At 31.3% G+C, this 17,733-nt stretch overlaps 6 long non-coding RNA genes across 10 annotated transcripts in view; 2 read left to right on the plus strand and 4 right to left on the minus strand.

Annotated features, from left to right (window-relative positions):
- The window catches only part of LOC139907403 (uncharacterized), a 205,477-nt gene extending 199,191 nt beyond the window's left edge, over positions 1 to 6,286 (minus strand). The window contains exons 1-2 of the long non-coding RNA XR_011783990.1: positions 5,696 to 6,286; positions 5,502 to 5,641 (exon numbers count right to left, since the gene is read on the minus strand). This is a non-coding gene — a long non-coding RNA (uncharacterized lncRNA). The remainder of the gene's footprint in view (positions 1 to 5,501; positions 5,642 to 5,695) is intronic.
- Positions 69 to 3,406, plus strand: LOC121130987 (uncharacterized). 5 transcript variants are annotated; one of them, XR_011783980.1, is made up of 6 exons: positions 70 to 285; positions 338 to 472; positions 567 to 1,222; positions 1,274 to 1,634; positions 1,748 to 3,025; positions 3,084 to 3,406. It is a non-coding gene; the product is annotated as an uncharacterized lncRNA (long non-coding RNA). The 5 variants fall into 5 exon arrangements; XR_011783981.1 differs by having other exon boundaries at positions 69 to 472; positions 1,274 to 2,215; positions 2,274 to 3,025; XR_011783979.1 differs by having other exon boundaries at positions 69 to 472; positions 567 to 808; positions 922 to 1,222; positions 1,274 to 3,025.
- Positions 3,601 to 4,395, minus strand: LOC121130986 (uncharacterized). The gene is made up of 2 exons (XR_005868894.2): positions 3,934 to 4,395; positions 3,601 to 3,678 (listed from the first exon to the last, which is right to left on the minus strand). It is a non-coding gene; the product is annotated as an uncharacterized lncRNA (long non-coding RNA).
- A 4,688-nt stretch (positions 6,287 to 10,974) lies between the features above and the next one.
- On the plus strand, positions 10,975 to 12,202 carry LOC139907395 (uncharacterized). The gene is made up of 3 exons (XR_011783982.1): positions 10,975 to 11,630; positions 11,686 to 11,825; positions 11,889 to 12,202. It is a non-coding gene; the product is annotated as an uncharacterized lncRNA (long non-coding RNA).
- Positions 12,203 to 13,157: 955 nt separating this feature from the next.
- Positions 13,158 to 14,290, minus strand: LOC139907396 (uncharacterized). The gene is made up of 3 exons (XR_011783983.1): positions 13,612 to 14,290; positions 13,420 to 13,559; positions 13,158 to 13,357 (listed from the first exon to the last, which is right to left on the minus strand). It is a non-coding gene; the product is annotated as an uncharacterized lncRNA (long non-coding RNA).
- Positions 14,291 to 15,088: 798 nt separating this feature from the next.
- Positions 15,089 to 16,426, minus strand: LOC139907397 (uncharacterized). Its single transcript, XR_011783984.1, has 3 exons — positions 15,659 to 16,426; positions 15,466 to 15,605; positions 15,089 to 15,402 (listed from the first exon to the last, which is right to left on the minus strand). It is a non-coding gene; the product is annotated as an uncharacterized lncRNA (long non-coding RNA).
- Positions 16,427 to 17,733: the final 1,307 nt, after the last annotated feature.

Here is a 17,733-nt window from a genome sequence, read left to right on the forward strand (position 1 = left end):
CTCCCTAGACGACAAGGTGAGTAACGAGATCTTCTAGTTAGTAATACACAATAAAAGGCATAAAGAAAACATTGATAAATAAACAAATAGATCATTCTCCAGTTGTAGATCTTGTCATTCTATAGTCAGAGACGCTAGAAGGATACTTGGAGCTCCAAATACAGGTGAAACTCTATCCATCGGGACATTGTCAGTTCTTGATCTAAAGGCCAATTTATAGTCAGGATCACCTTAAACAGGCCCAAGAAAGTTGGATAAAGAGACTCCTGTATAGGTTTATTTTTAGTAAAAAAGAATTGGTTTTTTTAATTGTTTGTTAATGGGTCCTTTATTAAAGTGTCTCGGAGAAACGTGTGTTACTTTCTCCATTGTTTTAAAGAAACTTTTGACGTCGAGGTTGCTAGAAGTAAAGGTGGACACGTTAAAGAAATTAAAGGAGATTGATCATGAGCGGCAGTGATTAATTGAAAAGGTGAATATTTAAACCCCGAGTCTATTGGGATTGAGTTCCTCAATCCCCATAAAACTGCAGGTAGTGCATTGATCCAGTTTTCTTTTTCTTCCAGCATTCGTGCTACTAGACTGGTCTTAAATGATCTGTGGAAACGTTCTATGAGTCCGTTGGACTCTGGATGATACGAGGTTGTGTTGTTGCTTGTTAACCCAAGTGCCCTGCAAACACCCATCCATAATGAACTTGTGAACGGCGTTCCTCGGTCAGACACATTGGTTTCTGGGACTCCAAACTTCGAGATCCCACCACTCAAAAAATTATTGACTAGTGTCTTGGAGGATATATCTGGAATAGGTATGACTTCTGGTACCTAGTGAAACGATCCAAAATAGTAGGGGGATAACGCTGTTCCTAAATTAGTGGGAATGAACCAATTATGTCTATGTGAATAAAGGAATGTCTTTCAGATGTCTGATTGAAAGACGACATTGGTTTTGAGGTCCTGAAAGGTCTGGTTTTCTGACATGCTAAACACTCTCTAGTGAAGACGTTAAAAAAGTGAAACCCTTCTTAACATTTCTTTGAATCCCGGATGATTGTCCTTGTGTACTGAATGTCCGATTCTTCGACGTAATTCTGGAGATAACACAGCCATACTGAACGCGTGAGCATTGCCAACACCAGCAAGTATGGTTCCTGCAATGTATTTAAAAGAAGCCCTAATTTTAAACTGAAATAAATTAGGATCCTGTTTCTTTTGATCCTCAAGTATACCTTTTATGCAGGTTGGACCCATTGTAATGTTATTTTTACTTTTAGAAAGAATGTCTGCAGTATGATTTAATTTACCAGAAATGTGTTGGATTTTACAATGATATTCTGCTATGAATGCAAAAGTACATAATTATCTTGGTGTCCAAGAGGGATTTGCGAATGTCAATCGTAGTGACTAAAGGTTTTTGGTCCGTGAAAACTTTAAAAACTTGTCCATCCAATGCCCATAGAAAATGTTTGATGCTTTCCTTAACACTTAATAATTCCCTATCAAACGTAGAATATTTATGTTGTGTCGTTGAAAGAGCCCGAGACCAAAAATCTAGAGGTTGCCATTGTCCATTTACCTTTTGCTCGAGAAAAGCTCCCATCCCTGTATCAGATGCATCAGTCCTCAGGGATAAAGGTAATGAACTATCTCTGAATGCAAGTTGAGTACTTTTAGATACTATTTTTAATACTTTGAAAGAGGTGTTCATGTTCTCTATTCCAATTAAACTTTACATTCTTCTTGAACAGGGGTAAAATGAAACTGTCCATTGAAACAATCTTGCGATCAACTTTGAGTAATACTTTGCCATGCCCAAAAATCTGGGCAATTATTATTTTTTTTTTTTGATTTTGGAGTTGGTACTTTTTGGATGGACTTTACCTTACATTCTAGATCCCTAAAACCTTTCGATGAAATAGATTGTCCTAGGAACCGATTTTATAACAAACTCACATTTTTCAGGGAAAAGGATCGTACCAGCTGTTTTAAGTCTTGATAAAACCACGTTTAATTTTTTTCAATTTTCATCCATCGACTCCAAAGCGACAAGCATATCATAAGGTACAAAAACACATTTGGAATTCCTCGTAGAATTGAATCGATGAGTCTCTGAATTGTCTGAGCAGTATTTTTAAGACCAAAAGGCATCCTCCAATAATCATACAAACCAAATGGTGTAATGATTGCAGTTTTACTTAACGAAGTGCTATTCATTGGTATTTGTTTATACGCTCTTTGTAAATCCATTCTTCTAAAAACAGGCATACTTTTTAGATTAGCCACCAAAATCTCTTAGATTTGGAAGGGCATACCGATCAAAGTCCGTCATCCTATTTCATTGACGATAGTCGCCCCACATTCGCCAGCTTTCTTTGGGTTTTGGAACGACGTGAATATCGGAAGAAAAATAAGAAGAAGACTTTTTAATTCCTTTTTTCAAAAAATCGTTGATTTTGTCGCGTATAAAATTTAATTTCTCACCCTCTAACTTGTGGGATTTCGCAAAGCAAGGAGGACCTTTAGTCCCTATATGGCGTTCAACTCTTTGAGCTGGATAAGTTTCAATGAAAATTTTATGATCCAAGACATCAATATATTTCAATTTGATTTCTTGAGTCTTGGATAGTTCTGATAACTTTTTATTGAAAATATCAACTCCAAATCTGAAACTATATAAGAAATCTGCACTCAAAATTGGACGACCACTTTGTACCACAATAAATTTCCTTTTGAAATCTCCTAGATTTTCTAACTTGAAATTTAAAGTTGTTGTACGAATAACATCAACAAGGGCTCCTCCATATCTTATAACAGCAGGGAGTTTTTCTCGAATAAGACTTTTACGTATTTCAAATGGAATAGCATACACTTGCACTCCTGTATCTACCATTAAGTGTATCAAATTTTAATTGACTTTGAGGAAAAAGAAGTTTAATTATTTATTTACTGCCTCGGTCCCGTGCAACCGAGGGCAAGTTAGTTTTTTGAAACAAGTACAAAATAAATGGCAACTAGCTCCTGAACAGGTACTTGCGTTCATTCCAAATTTAAAATGATAATATCAGATATCTTATTTCTCCTTAGATTTAGTAAATTTGGACGTGTTATGAAGAGGATTTTTAAAACATGATTGATAGGAGGCGAAGCGGACGAGTCTTCAACAGTGGAAATATGTGAATTGCTAAGTTCTTTGGCTGCTATATACATTTGCTTTAACTTTTCAACTAAATGGGACTGTTCTCTCAAGTACCTTTGATGGTCTTTAGAACATTTCTGATGAATGTCTCCTGTACTAAATGATGACGCAAATCATGGATGTATTCCTCGTCAAGGAGACGCTCAACTTCATCCATAACTTCCCCAGGGGAAAATCCCGATGAATCGCACAGCATATCAGAATTTTTTAAGAGTTAAGTTGCTACGTACTTTTATTCGATCTGAGGGACATTGTCCGCATGGTCTTGACCATCATAATGAGATTTTTTAGGAGGCATGATATCACGTCGGGGTCACCAATGTTAAGATTTAAATATCTTTATTTTAACTCAGTAGGAATGAACATTCCTTTATACGAAAATAAAAAGGAAAAAAGTATACAAGGTACAATAATGAATATTTAATATCATCTAAACAACTCCTACATATATAAAATACTATTCCTTGCTGTTTTTGGAAGATCCTGAAAAGAAAGTTTTATAGTAAATATATATCATTAATAAGTATTATTGATTACTAAAATTACAAGGGAAGAAATTGCAATATTATATTAAAGTGCATAATTTAAAATTTGAAGGGAATGCTTCTGAATTATGCTATAATTTCGTTGTCCAGACATTTGACAAGCATTGGACAGTGCTTCTAAAAATATTTAAAAGGAAATTTAGCAAAAAACAAGCAGTCTTAGATATTCACAGTATTGGGGAGCATTGCTTACCTTCGTTAGAGTGATTTTCCTTTATCACGGGATTGATCTAAAGATTCAGTAATAAAATCAGTCACTTTAAAATGCAAACTGCATAGTCTTGAATTCGCTGTTAGTGTCTAGTAAATTGTATCTCTTGGGATGGCCCTAAGCCATTTGGTTAGAATTTTGGAGTCTTTCATTGGGAATTTATTAAAGCTAACATCCAGATCCTTAGTAATGCCGTCATAGCCCTGCTTGCATCCAGGAGCAGAACACTTGTACACCATTATTAATTAAATAATAACAAAAAAACCTTTGGTGAACCACGCTTTCCTTTATTATAATTTATGAAGCAAAGGAAGAACGTGTCAGCCTCCTCGTGTAGAAAAAAAGTGAGCGCGATTTTAAGACGCACTTGCACTTGTTTTTAGTATTCCTTGGTCAGAGACACTATTTTCATGAAAATGTTATTATTGCCTATTGATACAAACGCCCAATTCTTTGACGTCATATATATAAAATATCTGGATATATAAATATAAATAAACTTGATAATATTGTAGAGAAAAACGCGTGCAAGGAAAAGGGGGGAATACATATGGTGTCTTTGTTTAAAATACTGATGTGATAATCTGCCTGTTCTATTATGATTTTTGAGGGTATAACGAAAGTATTTATTAGCAAAATGTTTAATGAAGATATACTACGTATAATTGACTTAGACATTTTTTATCCGTTACAGTAGATTTTAAAAGGTCACACTTCAGGAAATTGTAATTCATTATGAACATTATTCTCAGAATAATAGCTAATGAAACGACATAGTAGAGTATTTCTAAATATATTTGAAGTTCCAAGTTTAAAAAAGAAAGCTTTAATTAAATATAATCTACATAATAAAAAATATACAATCATACATTTATGTTAAATATACAAAATTAAACAATTGGAATCATATAACTAATAACAATAAATTATATATACAGAATATTGAAATAATAGATTGATCCAAATAATATTTTCTTGTTCTGACACCGGAATCCAGTTAAATATGTCATAACTTTAGGCTGCAAAACACAATCGAGACGTGGAGTTTAATCAAAAAGACCATCACCCTTTTTTCCTAATGTGGAAGTTGCTATATACAATTGTGCAAAGGATAGATATATCTCTACCGATGAGATCTAACTAATTATTAATAATAAAGTAAATGTTAAAATCATAAAATTAGAAAATAAATATACTAATAAAAAAAATGTTACAAATAAATCCATCTTAAATATTTAGAGCAAAAGCTAATTATGTAGTAATATCCGGCGATATTACTCCTTATTAAGAGCATCAAAAAAGATTTTTTCCCCGTTATTTATGCTTATGTAACAACATACAATTATCATGAAGGATATACACAATTGGTAATTATAATGCTACACCCAATGTAACTACCCCCGTTGTTATGACCATTTAAGCAGTTGTTTTTGTCTTTTATGAGTTTTCTGAACACCATTTCTTGGAGCCTATCAACCATAACTAAGCCTTAAGTGATAAAAAAGGAATATTTATTGACTATGTAATATTGGAAAACCTATTGATCATACCCAAGTCTTTAAGTGAGGAAACTAGTCTCAGACAAACTAGTTGCGAACCATCCAAAGCTACTACTCCCGTTGTTGTGATAGTTTAAGCAATTGTTTTTGCCATTTAATGAGTTGTGTATCATAATTCTTGATATGTTTAGCTAAAATAGAATCATATTTTATGGTTAGATTTTAAAAAAAAATGGAATACTTACTGTTAGATAGTACAACATTCAGAGTTTCATTTCGAAATTAGTAAATACTTTTTACTGATAACTTGATCGTCATTTGGTGTGGATGACTCAAAACATTTTTATATGTATTTCTATAAATGACATCAGTACCAACATCCTCCATTAATTTAATGATGGTTCCTTGGGAAGGGATAGGTTACCCATGTATTTCTCCATAGATTTTTTGAACGTAGATGATTAGCAATGCATAAGGGTATATACATGCAATAAGCATCTTTGTGAGATCAGAGTTAAAGTCTGACTTTATGTATTCATTATTCACTTGATTTTTTAGATGAATATCCATGCTCTTGATATGAGATGAGGATAATGAGTGGCGTGTAATTCTAGACAGGGGACTAAAGGCACATTTATATCAACAAATCTGACAAACCATCTGTTTATCATCCGGTAAGTCTTTTCCAATTTCCTGGGCCTCCATTTTCAGAAATCCAGACAGAAGGCGACGTTATTTTAGGCATTTTATTCAGTTCTCTATCGACTATCAGCATCTAATATAATATTAATATTGAATACTAAAGGTGGGAATGATAACGTTCTTGATTGATAGAAGAAGATGTATATTATTTAATCAATGATAAATTAAGTTCAAAATCAAAATTAAATGGTCACAACAACGGGGGTAGTAGCTTTGGATGGTTCGCAACTAGTTTGTCTGACATTAGTTTCTCCACTTAAAGACTTGGGTATGATCATTAGGTTTTCGAACATTACATAGTGAATAAATATTACTTTTTTATCACTTAAAGCTTAGCTATGGTTGATAGGCTCCAAGAAATGGTGTTCAGAAAACTCATAAAAGGCAAAAACAACCGTTTAAATGGTCACAACAACGGGAGTAGTTACATTGGGTGAAGCATTATATTTATCAATTGTGTATATCCTTCATGATAATAGTATGTTGCTATATAAGCATAAATAACGGGGGGGAAATCTTTTTTAATGCTCTTAATAAGGAGTAATATCGCCGGACATTACTACATAATTAGCTTTTGCTTTAAATCTTTAAGATGGATTATTTCTAAAAAAATTTTATTAGTATATTTATTGTCTAATTTTATGATTTTGACATTTACTTTATTATTAATAATTATTTAGATCTCATCCGTTGAGATATATCTATTATGTGCACAATTGTATATAGCAACTTCCATATGAGGAAAAAACGGTGATGATCTTTTTGATTAAACTCCACGTCTCGCTTGTGTCTTGCAACCTAAAATTATGACATGTTTAACTGGATTGCGATGTTAGAACAAGAAAATATTATTTGGATCAATCTATTATTTCAATATTCTGTATATATAATTTATAGTTATTAGTTATATGATTCCAATTGTTTAATTTGGTATATTTAACGTAAATGTATGATGGTATATTTTTTAATATGTAGATTATATTTAATTAAAGCCTTCTTTTTTAAACTTTGAACTTCAAATATATTTCGAAATACTCTACTTTGTAGTTTCATTAGCTATTATTCTGCGAATAAGGTTCATAATGAATTACAATTTCATGGAGTGTGACGTTTTCAAATCTACTGTAACGGATAAAAAACGTCGAAGTAAATATTATACGTAGTATATCTTCATTAAACATTTTGCTAATAAATACTTTCGTTATACCCTCAAAAATCATAATAAAGCAGGCAGATGATAATCACATCAGTATTTTAAACAATGATACCATATATATTTTTTTCCCCTTCTCCTTGCACGCGTTTTTCTCTACAATATTATCAACTTTAAGTATAAGAACTCATTGCTTTTTACCAAGATAACTTTCAAGTGTTTTTAAATAAAAATAAATAAATAAAGACAATAGGTACGTCATTTAATTAAAATAACAAGTTTATTCATTGAACATAAAATAAATAAAAGTAATGATAATTATATTAAGATACTTGCTGCTTAATCAGCAGTGACAGCAGGATGTCTCTCTAAGGTCATTCCTACACCCTGACCTCCAGCAGCGCACGCAGAGATAAGTCCAAACTTTCCATCTTCTCTGACAAGTCTGTTAGCCGTGTTCATTGCCAAACGAACTCCTGTAGCTCCAAATAGATGTCCAATGGACATAGAGCCTCCCCAGTTATTTAATTTCTCAGTGGGGATATCACCTAACTTCCCACTAAGACCCATCATGTTTTGACAGAAATAATCAGAATTCATGGCCTTACTATTAGCCAAAAGTTGTCCAGCAAAGGCCTCATGGTATTCAAACACATCGATATCACTCAATTCTAATCCTGCTTTCTGGAGGACTTTGAGGTTTCATAGGCAGGGCTTAATAAAAGCTGATCCTTTGGATCTTGAGAGAATTATGTATTTAAATAGCCAACATTCATCATTTTTGGAACTTTTGAAATCGATGTATGCCAAATTTGATTTATTTTGCCGTCCCTGTTTTTTTAGAACGGGTTTCTCCAGACCTTGGCATAAGGATTTTGGAAAAAAAACTCAGCCAAGCTCATACTCCAGTTCATGGTCTACAATTTTTATTTTATGGTCTATAGGCGTAGCTTTGCCAGTTTTGGAGTCTATTAACAACAAACTTTGGTTAACGAATTGAACACAAAACAAAACTATTTTATTATTTATAGAGGACTAGCAGCCAATAAGGGGCTTCATGCCTATAATTAACAATCCTAAATAAATTTAGTCAAAAGTTTATTTGTAAATTGTACCAACATTATACAGTCATCTTTAATTAAATTGCCAAATAATTTTCAAATATTAGTAATATTTTACAAAATTAATTTAGTAAAACAATTTATTATTCAAAAGTTAATTTAACCATATATAACTCCACGAACTGACATAAATAGAGTCAATAATAATTTGCAAATATTTAATAAAATATTTTCAAGATATTTGCAATTTTTCAAAGCTTAAAAAAACTATAGGAGAATGCGCAACTTATCATTATTATGCAAATTTACAAATTGATTGTGATTATTCCGGGAATCCCGAAATTGTGACCGTTTTTTAGACCTAAAAGTAAAAAAAATGGGTTAAACGCCGAAATTTTGCAAATTTCATTTATGGTGAAAGTGAGCAAACACATAAAGAAAACTTTTTAAGGTTACAAGTTTTTCAAATTGATTTCTATGAAGTATATATAAGGGGCTCCATGCCAATAATTAGCAATCCTAAATTAATTTAGTCAAAAGTTTAGTTGTAAATTGTAGCAATATTATACAAATTAGGTTGTAGGTGGCGACATCTTTAAATAATTTGCAAATATTAGCACTATTTTACTAAATTAATTAAGTCAAAATTTATTATTCAAAAGTTGATTTAAACATATAGGTATAACTGCATGAACTGACTTAAACAGAGTCAATAGCAGCCTTGAAGGATTTTTTGCCCATTATTTTTCAAATATTTAATCTAAATATGCAAATTTAATATAGTCAAACATTTCTTATTCAAAAGATAATTTTACCAATATAACCTGCATTAGAGTCAGAAGCAGCCAATAAGGATTTTTCAAAGATTTGCAAATATTATACAAATTAGTTAGTTAAAAAGTTGATTTAACCCAAAAATATTTAAATAATAAGAGATTAGTTTAAATAACCTGGTTCTCATGAAAAAGCTGTATTATATTAACCTTGAATGAACCTAATTATAATTATAAGTTAAAATGGTCTCAAGAAGAGTGTCGTTCTTCATCATCTTTCAGCCTAAAAATGGAAATATGTCGAGTTCAGAACAGGATACAAAATCAATAAAAACACTTATTATCATGGAAGACCTCTTAACACAAGTTTTATTCATAATACTTCAATTTTGCGATTTTCTTAATGGTGAAAAATGTCTCTGAACAAAAATAGTCTCGAATGACTATAATCTCAAATATTTATGAAACCTGACGACTCAGAGAAAAACTGATATCAGTTTTGAATTTTGCGATCAAAGATAAATTATATCCTTGGCTTAATTTCATTTGTGAAAATTTTGACCCTCTAATTGTTCCCCTGTTACACAAATAATTAGTTATAATTATTGTGATTAAAAAAATATGAATTTAAAAGTCTGCAAAGAAAATTACTTATTAATTGTTTAAGGAGGCTTATTGAATAATTGTTTTAATGACTTTTTGCATAGTTAGGGAGTTCAAGCCCATGTTTGTTTGAGCTTATATTATTACCTACGTACATTGTATAAATGACATTCGTATTTTATGCTTGTGAGGCTACAATAATAAAAGCAACCATGGAAGATGAGTAATTTTATCGTTTTAGAAGAAGAAGCTTTCCAAGCCTTCCTTTCTTTTGCTCACTCTCCCCTTCTCTTCGTTATGTTTAAAGCCAAGAGACGACTACTAGCTCAACTCTTTTAAGATCCATTGAGAAAAGTCCTCCATTGGTTATGGAATTTTATTCAGCCGTAAGTGACGTTATTTTTTATGAACGGAGAGAGGCTGTTGTTCAATGGTCATATATATATATATATAATAGTTATAGTTGATAATATTGTAGAGAAAAACGCGTGCAAGGAGGAGGGGGGGAAAAAAACATATGGTATCATTGTTTAAAATACTGATGTGATTATCATCTGCCTGCTTTATTATGATTTTTGAGGTTATAACGAATGTATTTATTAGCAAAATGTTTAATGAAGATATACTACGTATAATTGACTTCGACGTTTTTTTATCCGTTACAGTAGATTTGAAAACGTCACACTCCATGAAATTGTAATTCATTATGAACCTTATTCTCAGAATAATAGCTAATGAAACGACAAAGTAGAGTATTTGAAATATATTTGAAGTTCAAAGTTTAAAAAAGAAGGCTTTAATTAAATATAATCTACATACTAAAAAATAAACCATTAAACAATTAAAATCATATAACTATTAATAATAATAAATTATAAATACAGAATATTGAAATAATAGATTGATCCAGATAATTTTTTCTTGTTTTAACATCGGAATTCAGTTAAATATGTCATAACTTTAGGTTGCAATACACAAGCGAGACGTGGAGTTTAATCAAAAAGATAATCACCCCTCTTCTTCATGTGGAAGTTGCTATATACAATTGTGCACAGGATAGATATATCTCTACCGATGAGATCTAACTAATTATTAATAATAAAGTAAATGTCAAAATCATAAAATTAGACAATAAATATATTAATAAAAAAATGTTAGAAATAAAATAAAACGCTTTTCTATTCTTACCAAAATTATCACCCTTACTCATATCTAAGGGTGATAATTTTGGTAAGAATAGAAAAGCGTGCGAGGAGAAGAGAAGAAATACTTATGGCATCATTGATTAAATAATATACATTTTCTTCTATCAATCATGAACGTTATCATTCCCGCCTTTATTATTCACTATTAATATAATAATATTAGATGGGGATAGTCGATAGAGAACTGAATAAAATGCAAAAAATAACGTCACCTTCTGTCTGGATTTCTGAAAATGGAGGCCTAGGAATTTGGAAAATACTTACCGGATGAGAAACAGATGGTTTGTCGGATTTGTCGATATAAATGTGCCTTTAGTCTCCTGTCTAGAATTACAAGCCACTCAATATCCTCATCTCATAACAAGATTCGTCTATAAAATCAAGTGAACGATGAATACATCAAGTCAGACTTTAACTTTGATCTCACAAAGATGCTTATTACATGTAATCCATTGCTAATCATCTACGTTCGAAAAGTTTATGGAGAAAATACACGGGTAAACCTATCCCTTCCCAAGGAACCATCATTAAATTAATGGAGGATGTTGGTACTGATGTCATTTATAGAAATACATATAAAATATTTTGAGTCATCCACACCAAATGACGATCAAGTTATCAGTAAAAAGTACAAAGTATTTACTAATTTCGAAATGAAACTCTGAATTTTGTACTATCTAACAGTAAGTATTCAATTTTTTTTTTTAAATCTAACCATAAAATATGGTTCTATTTTAGCTAAACATATCAAGAATTATGATACACAACTCAGTAAAGGGCAAAAACAACTGCTTAAATGGTCACAACAACGGGGGTAGTAGCTTTGGATGGTTTGCAACTAGTTTGTCTGAGACTACTTACTTCGCTTTAAGAGTTGGGTATGATAATTACGTTTTCCAATATTACATAGTCAATAAATATTACTTTTTTATCACTTAAAGGTTAGCTATGGTTAATGGGCTCCAAGAAATGGTGTTCAGAAAACTCATAAAAGGCAAAAACAACTGTTTAAATGGTCACAACAACGAGGGTAGTTACATTGGGTGTTGCATTATAATTAACAATTGTGTATATCCTTCATGATAATAGTATGTTGTTATATAAGCATACCTAAATAACGGTGGAAAATCTTTTTTGATGCTCTTAATAGGGAGTAATATCGCCGGACATTATTACATAATTAGCTGTTGCTCTAAATCTTTACGATGAATTTATTTCTAACATTTTTTATTAATATATTTATTGTCTAATTTTATGATTTTGGCATTTACTTTATTATTAATAATTAGTTAGATCTCATCAGTAGAGATATATCTATCCTGTGCACAATTGTATATAGCAACTTCCATATGAAGAAGAAAAATGATTATCTTTTTGATTAAACTCCACGTCTCGCTTGTGTATTGCAACCTAAAGTTATGACCATAGTTGATAATATTGTAGAGAAAAACGCGTGCGAGGAGGAGGGGGAAAAAAAGACATATGGTATCATTGTTTAAAATACTGATGTGATTATCATCTGCCTGCTTTATTATGATTTTTGAGGGTATAACTAATGTATTTATTAGCAAAATGTTTAATGAAGATATACTACGTATAATTGACTTCGACGTTTTTTATCCGTTACAGTAGATTTGAAAACGTCACACTCCATGAAATTGTAATTCATTATGAACCTTATTCTCAGAATAATAGCTAATGAAACGACAAAGTAGAGTATTTGAAATATATTTGAAGTTTAAAAAAGAAGGCTTTAATTAAATATAATCTACATACTAAAAAATAAACCATTAAACATTTAAGTTAAATATACAAAATTAAACAATTAAAATCATATAACTATTAATAATAATAAATTATAAATACAGAATATTGAAATAATAGATTGATCCAAATAATATTTTCTTGTTATGACATCGGAATTCAGTTAAATATGTCATAACTTTAGGTTGCAATACACAAGCGAGACGTGGAGTTTAATCAAAAAGATAATCACCCCTCTTCTTCATGTGGAAGTTGCTATATACAATTGTGCACAGGATAGATATATCTCTACCGATGAGATCTAACTAATTATTAATAATAAAGTAAATGTCAAAATCATAAAATTAGACAATAAATATACTAATAAAAAGATTTTATAAATAAATTCATCGTAAAGATTTAGAGCAAAAGCTAATTATGTCCGGCCATATTACTCCCTATTAAGAGCATCAAAAAAGATTTTCCCCGTTATTTAGGTATGCTTATATAACAACATACTATTATCATGATGGATATACACAATTGTTAATTATAATGCAACACCCAATGTAACTACCCTCGTTGTTGTGACCATTTAAACAGTTGTTTTTGCCTTTTATGAGTTTTCTGAACACCATTTCTTGGAGCCCATCAACCATAGCTAAGCCTTTAGTGATAAAAAATTAATATTTATTGACTATGTAATATTGGAAAACCTAATTATCATACCCAAGTCTTAAAGCGAAGTAAGTAGTCTCAGACAAACTAGTTGCAAACCATCCAAAGCTACTACCCCCGTTGTTGTGACCATTTAAGCAGTTGTTTTTGCCCTTTACTGAGTTGTGTATCATAATTCTTGATATGTTTAGCTAAAATAGAATCATATTTTATGGTTAGATTTAAAAAAAATTGAATACTTACTGTGAGATAGTACAAAATTCAGAGTTCCATTTCGATATTCGTAAATACTTTTTACTGATAACTTGATCATCATTTGGTGTGGATGACTCAAAACATTTTTATATGTATTTCTATATATGACATCAGTACCAACATCCTCCATTAATTTAATGAGGGTTCCTCGGGAACCAATATGTTTACCCTTGTATTTCTCCATAAATTTTTTGAACGTAGATGATTAGCAATGAATAAGGTTATATTACATGCAATAAGCATCGTTGTTAGATCAAAGTTAAAGTCTGACTTGATGTATTCATCGTCAAATTGATTTTATAGATGAATATCCATACTCTTGTTATGAGATGAGGATAATGAGTGGCGTGTAATTCTAGACAGGGGACTAAAGGCACATTTATATCGACAAATCCGACAAACCATCTGTTTCTCATCCGGTAAGCATTTTCCAAATTCCTGGGCCTCCATTTTCATAAATCCAGACAGAAGGCGACGTCATTTTGGGGATTTTATTCAGTTCTCTACCGACTATCACCATCTCATATTATATTAATATTGAATAATAAAGGCGGGAATGATAACGTTCATGATTGATAGAAGAGGATGTATATTATTTAATCAATGATGCCATAAGTAATTCTTCTTTTCTCCTCGCACGCTTTTCTATTCTTACCAAATTTATCACCCTTAAATTAATAGTAAACTACTACTTAGAGAAAAGTGTGGGAAATTTAGGCAAACTGAGAGAGCGCTTATCTAACAATAGTTAAAGGCATTTAGAAGTATGTAGTATAAGTATAGTTGATAATATTTTAGAGAAAAACGCGTGCAAGGAGGAGGGGAAAAAAAAGACATATGGTATCATTGTTTAAAATACTGATGTGATTATCATCTGCCTGCTTTATTATGATTTTTGAGGGTATAACGAATGTATTTGTTAGCAAAATGTTTAATGAAGATGTACTACGTATAATTGACTTCGACGTTTTTTATCCGTTACAGTAGATTTGAAAACGTCACACTCCATGAAATTGTAATTCATTATGAACCTTATTCTCAGAATAATAGCTAATGAAACGACAAAGTAGAGTATTTGAAATATATTTGAAGCTCAAAGTTTAAAAAAGAAGGCTTTAATTAAATATAATCTACATACTAAAAAATAAACCATTAAACATTTAAGTTAAATATACATAATTAAACAATTAAAATCATATAACTATTAATAATAATAAATTATAAATACAGAATATTGAAATAATAGATTGATCCAGATAATTTTTTCTTGTTCTAACATCGGAATTCAGTTAAATATGTCATAACTTTAGGTTGCAATACACAAGCGAGACGTGGAGTTTAATCAAAAAGATAATCACCCCTCTTCTTCATGTGGAAGTTGCTATATACAATTGTGCACAGGATAGATATATCTCTACCGATGAGATCTAACTAATTATTAATAATAAAGTAAATGTCAAAATCATAAAATTAGACAATAAATATATTAATAAAAAAATGTTAGAAATAAATTCATCGTAAAGATTTAGAGCAAAAGCTAATTATGTAGTAATGTCCGGCGATATTACTCCCTATTAAGAGCATCAAAAAAGATTTTCCCCGTTATTTAGGTATGCTTATATAACAACATACTATTATCATGAAGGATATATACAATTGTTAATTATAATGCAACACCCAATGTAACTACCCTCGTTGTTGTGACCATTTAAACAGTTGTTTTTGCCTTTTATGAGTTTTCTGAACACCATTTCTTGGAGCCCATCAACCATAGCTAACCTTTAAGTGATAAAAAAGTAATATTTATTGACTATGTAATATTGGAAAACCTAATTATCATACCCAAGTCTTAAAGCGAAGTAAGTAGTCTCAGACAAACTAGTTGCAAACCATCCAAAGCTACTACCCCCGTTGTTGTGACCATTTAAGCAGTTGTTTTTGCCCTTTACTGAGTTGTGTATCATAATTCTTGATATGTTTAGCTAAAATAGAACCATATTTTATGGTTAGATTTAAAAAAAAATTGAATACTTACTGTTAGATAGTACAAAATTCAGAGTTTCATTTCGAAATTAGTAAATACTTTGTACTTTTTACTGATAACTTGATCGTCATTTGGTGTGGATGACTCAAAACATTTTTATATGTATTTCTATAAATGACATCAGTAACAACATCCTCCATTAATTTAATGATGGTTTCTCGGGAAGGGATATGTTTACCCTTGTATTTCTCCATAAATTTTTTGAACGTAGATGATTAGCAATGGATAAGGTTATATTACATGCAATAAGCATCGTTGTGAGATCAAAGTTAAAGTCTGACTTGATGTATTCATCGTTAAATTGATTTTATAGATGAATATCGATACTCTTATTATGAGATGAGCATAATGAGTGGCGTGTAATTCTAGACAGGGGACTAAAGGCACATTTATATCGACAAATCCGACAAACCATCTGTTTCTCATCCGGTAAGTATTTTCCAAATTCCTAGGCCTCCATTTTCAGAAATCCAGACAGAAGGCGACGTTATTTTAGGCATTTTATTCAGTTCTCTATAGACTATCCCCATCTAATATTATTATATTAATATTGAATAATAAAGGCGGGAATGATAACGTTCATGATTGATAGAAGAAGATGTATATTATTTAATCAATGATGCCATAAGTATTTCTTCTTTTCTCCTCGCACGCTTTTCTATTCTTACCAAAATTATCACCCTTAAGTATAAGATAATTAAAGGGGAAAAAGTGTAGCTAAAAAAAAAGTGTAGATAATTCTTTTGCTTCATTGATTCATCATCTCCGGGTTTTGTTAATAAAAACTCCCCAATCCATAATCATCATCCTTCCGTTATCTATAAGCCTGGAGGAGCTATTGTTGACGGACAGTTTTATCTTCTATCATTTAACGAAAATCTGGCGGACTCCTTATAATAATTTACGTCTATTACTCAACATATCAGGAAAATAGCTCCTCCTAGAACAAGCCTCAATTTCCTCAATACAAAATGTAAGTATTAATAATATGCGTATTTGTTGGATAACAAATATGCCAATAACCAGGATCTACATGTGATGTGGTGAGTTAATACGAAAACAATCAGAGAAATGCAAAATTAATCAGATATTATACATATTAATTCGCTCAATAATAATCTCTGTATAACAACATTTGGGATGAGTTGCTATGCCCAAGAATGTTAACTAGTATTTATAACCTTCATTTGATATAACCAATCATGTCCCTTACATAATTGCTAAGCCATACTTGATCCTTCATGGAAAGCATATCCGTAACTCATGGCTTAAAGAGGCCGCATAATGAATGATCCATCATTTATAATTCAATTGTATTATTATAGGTTGGAAAAACGATCTTTAATTCGGTCCAATGGAGTGGGATGAAATGATAGCCCCAATCAGAGTCACAGTGCAACACTCTCTATCAAAACAGGCTGGAGAAACCAATTAAAGATGTATGTGAGGACCCTTGAATAAAAAAACAAGGCTTTTCTCAGCATGCTCAAGTGGGACCCACCTTGGAATTTGACGATAGGTCTCCTTATCATCACCATCATCGGAGCTACAGCCTGGATTCGGGAGCGCCTTTTTTGCCACCTCCATTATTTCCAGACACTACATCCCTCATACTCACTTCTCCCACCACTACGGACCCTTCGTCTCGAAAAGCTATCATGCATCCTGGGCACTTATATCATAGTCGTAAATTCGAGTAAGCAAGCATTCATTATTAATTTCAAAATAAACAATTACCCGCTCTATTTCAACAACGCAGCCTCGATTTCCATATTTATTAACAAAAAATAATGAATATAAATTGAAAGTTGATAATATTGTAGAGAAAAACGCGTGCAAGGAGAAGGAAAAAAAAAAGACATATGGTATCATTGTTTAAAATACTGATGTGATTATCATCTGCCTGCTTTATTATGATTTTTGAGGGTATAACGAAAGTATTTATAAGCAAATGTTTAATGAAGATTTACTACGTATAATTGACTTCGACGTTTTTTATCCGTTACAGTAGATTTGAAAACGTCACACTCCATGAAATTGTAATTCATTATGAACCTTATTCTCAG

The sequence above is a fragment of the Lepeophtheirus salmonis genome, chromosome W, assembly GCF_016086655.4.
Source record: "Lepeophtheirus salmonis chromosome W, UVic_Lsal_1.4, whole genome shotgun sequence".
Lineage (NCBI taxonomy): Eukaryota > Metazoa > Arthropoda > Copepoda > Siphonostomatoida > Caligidae > Lepeophtheirus > Lepeophtheirus salmonis.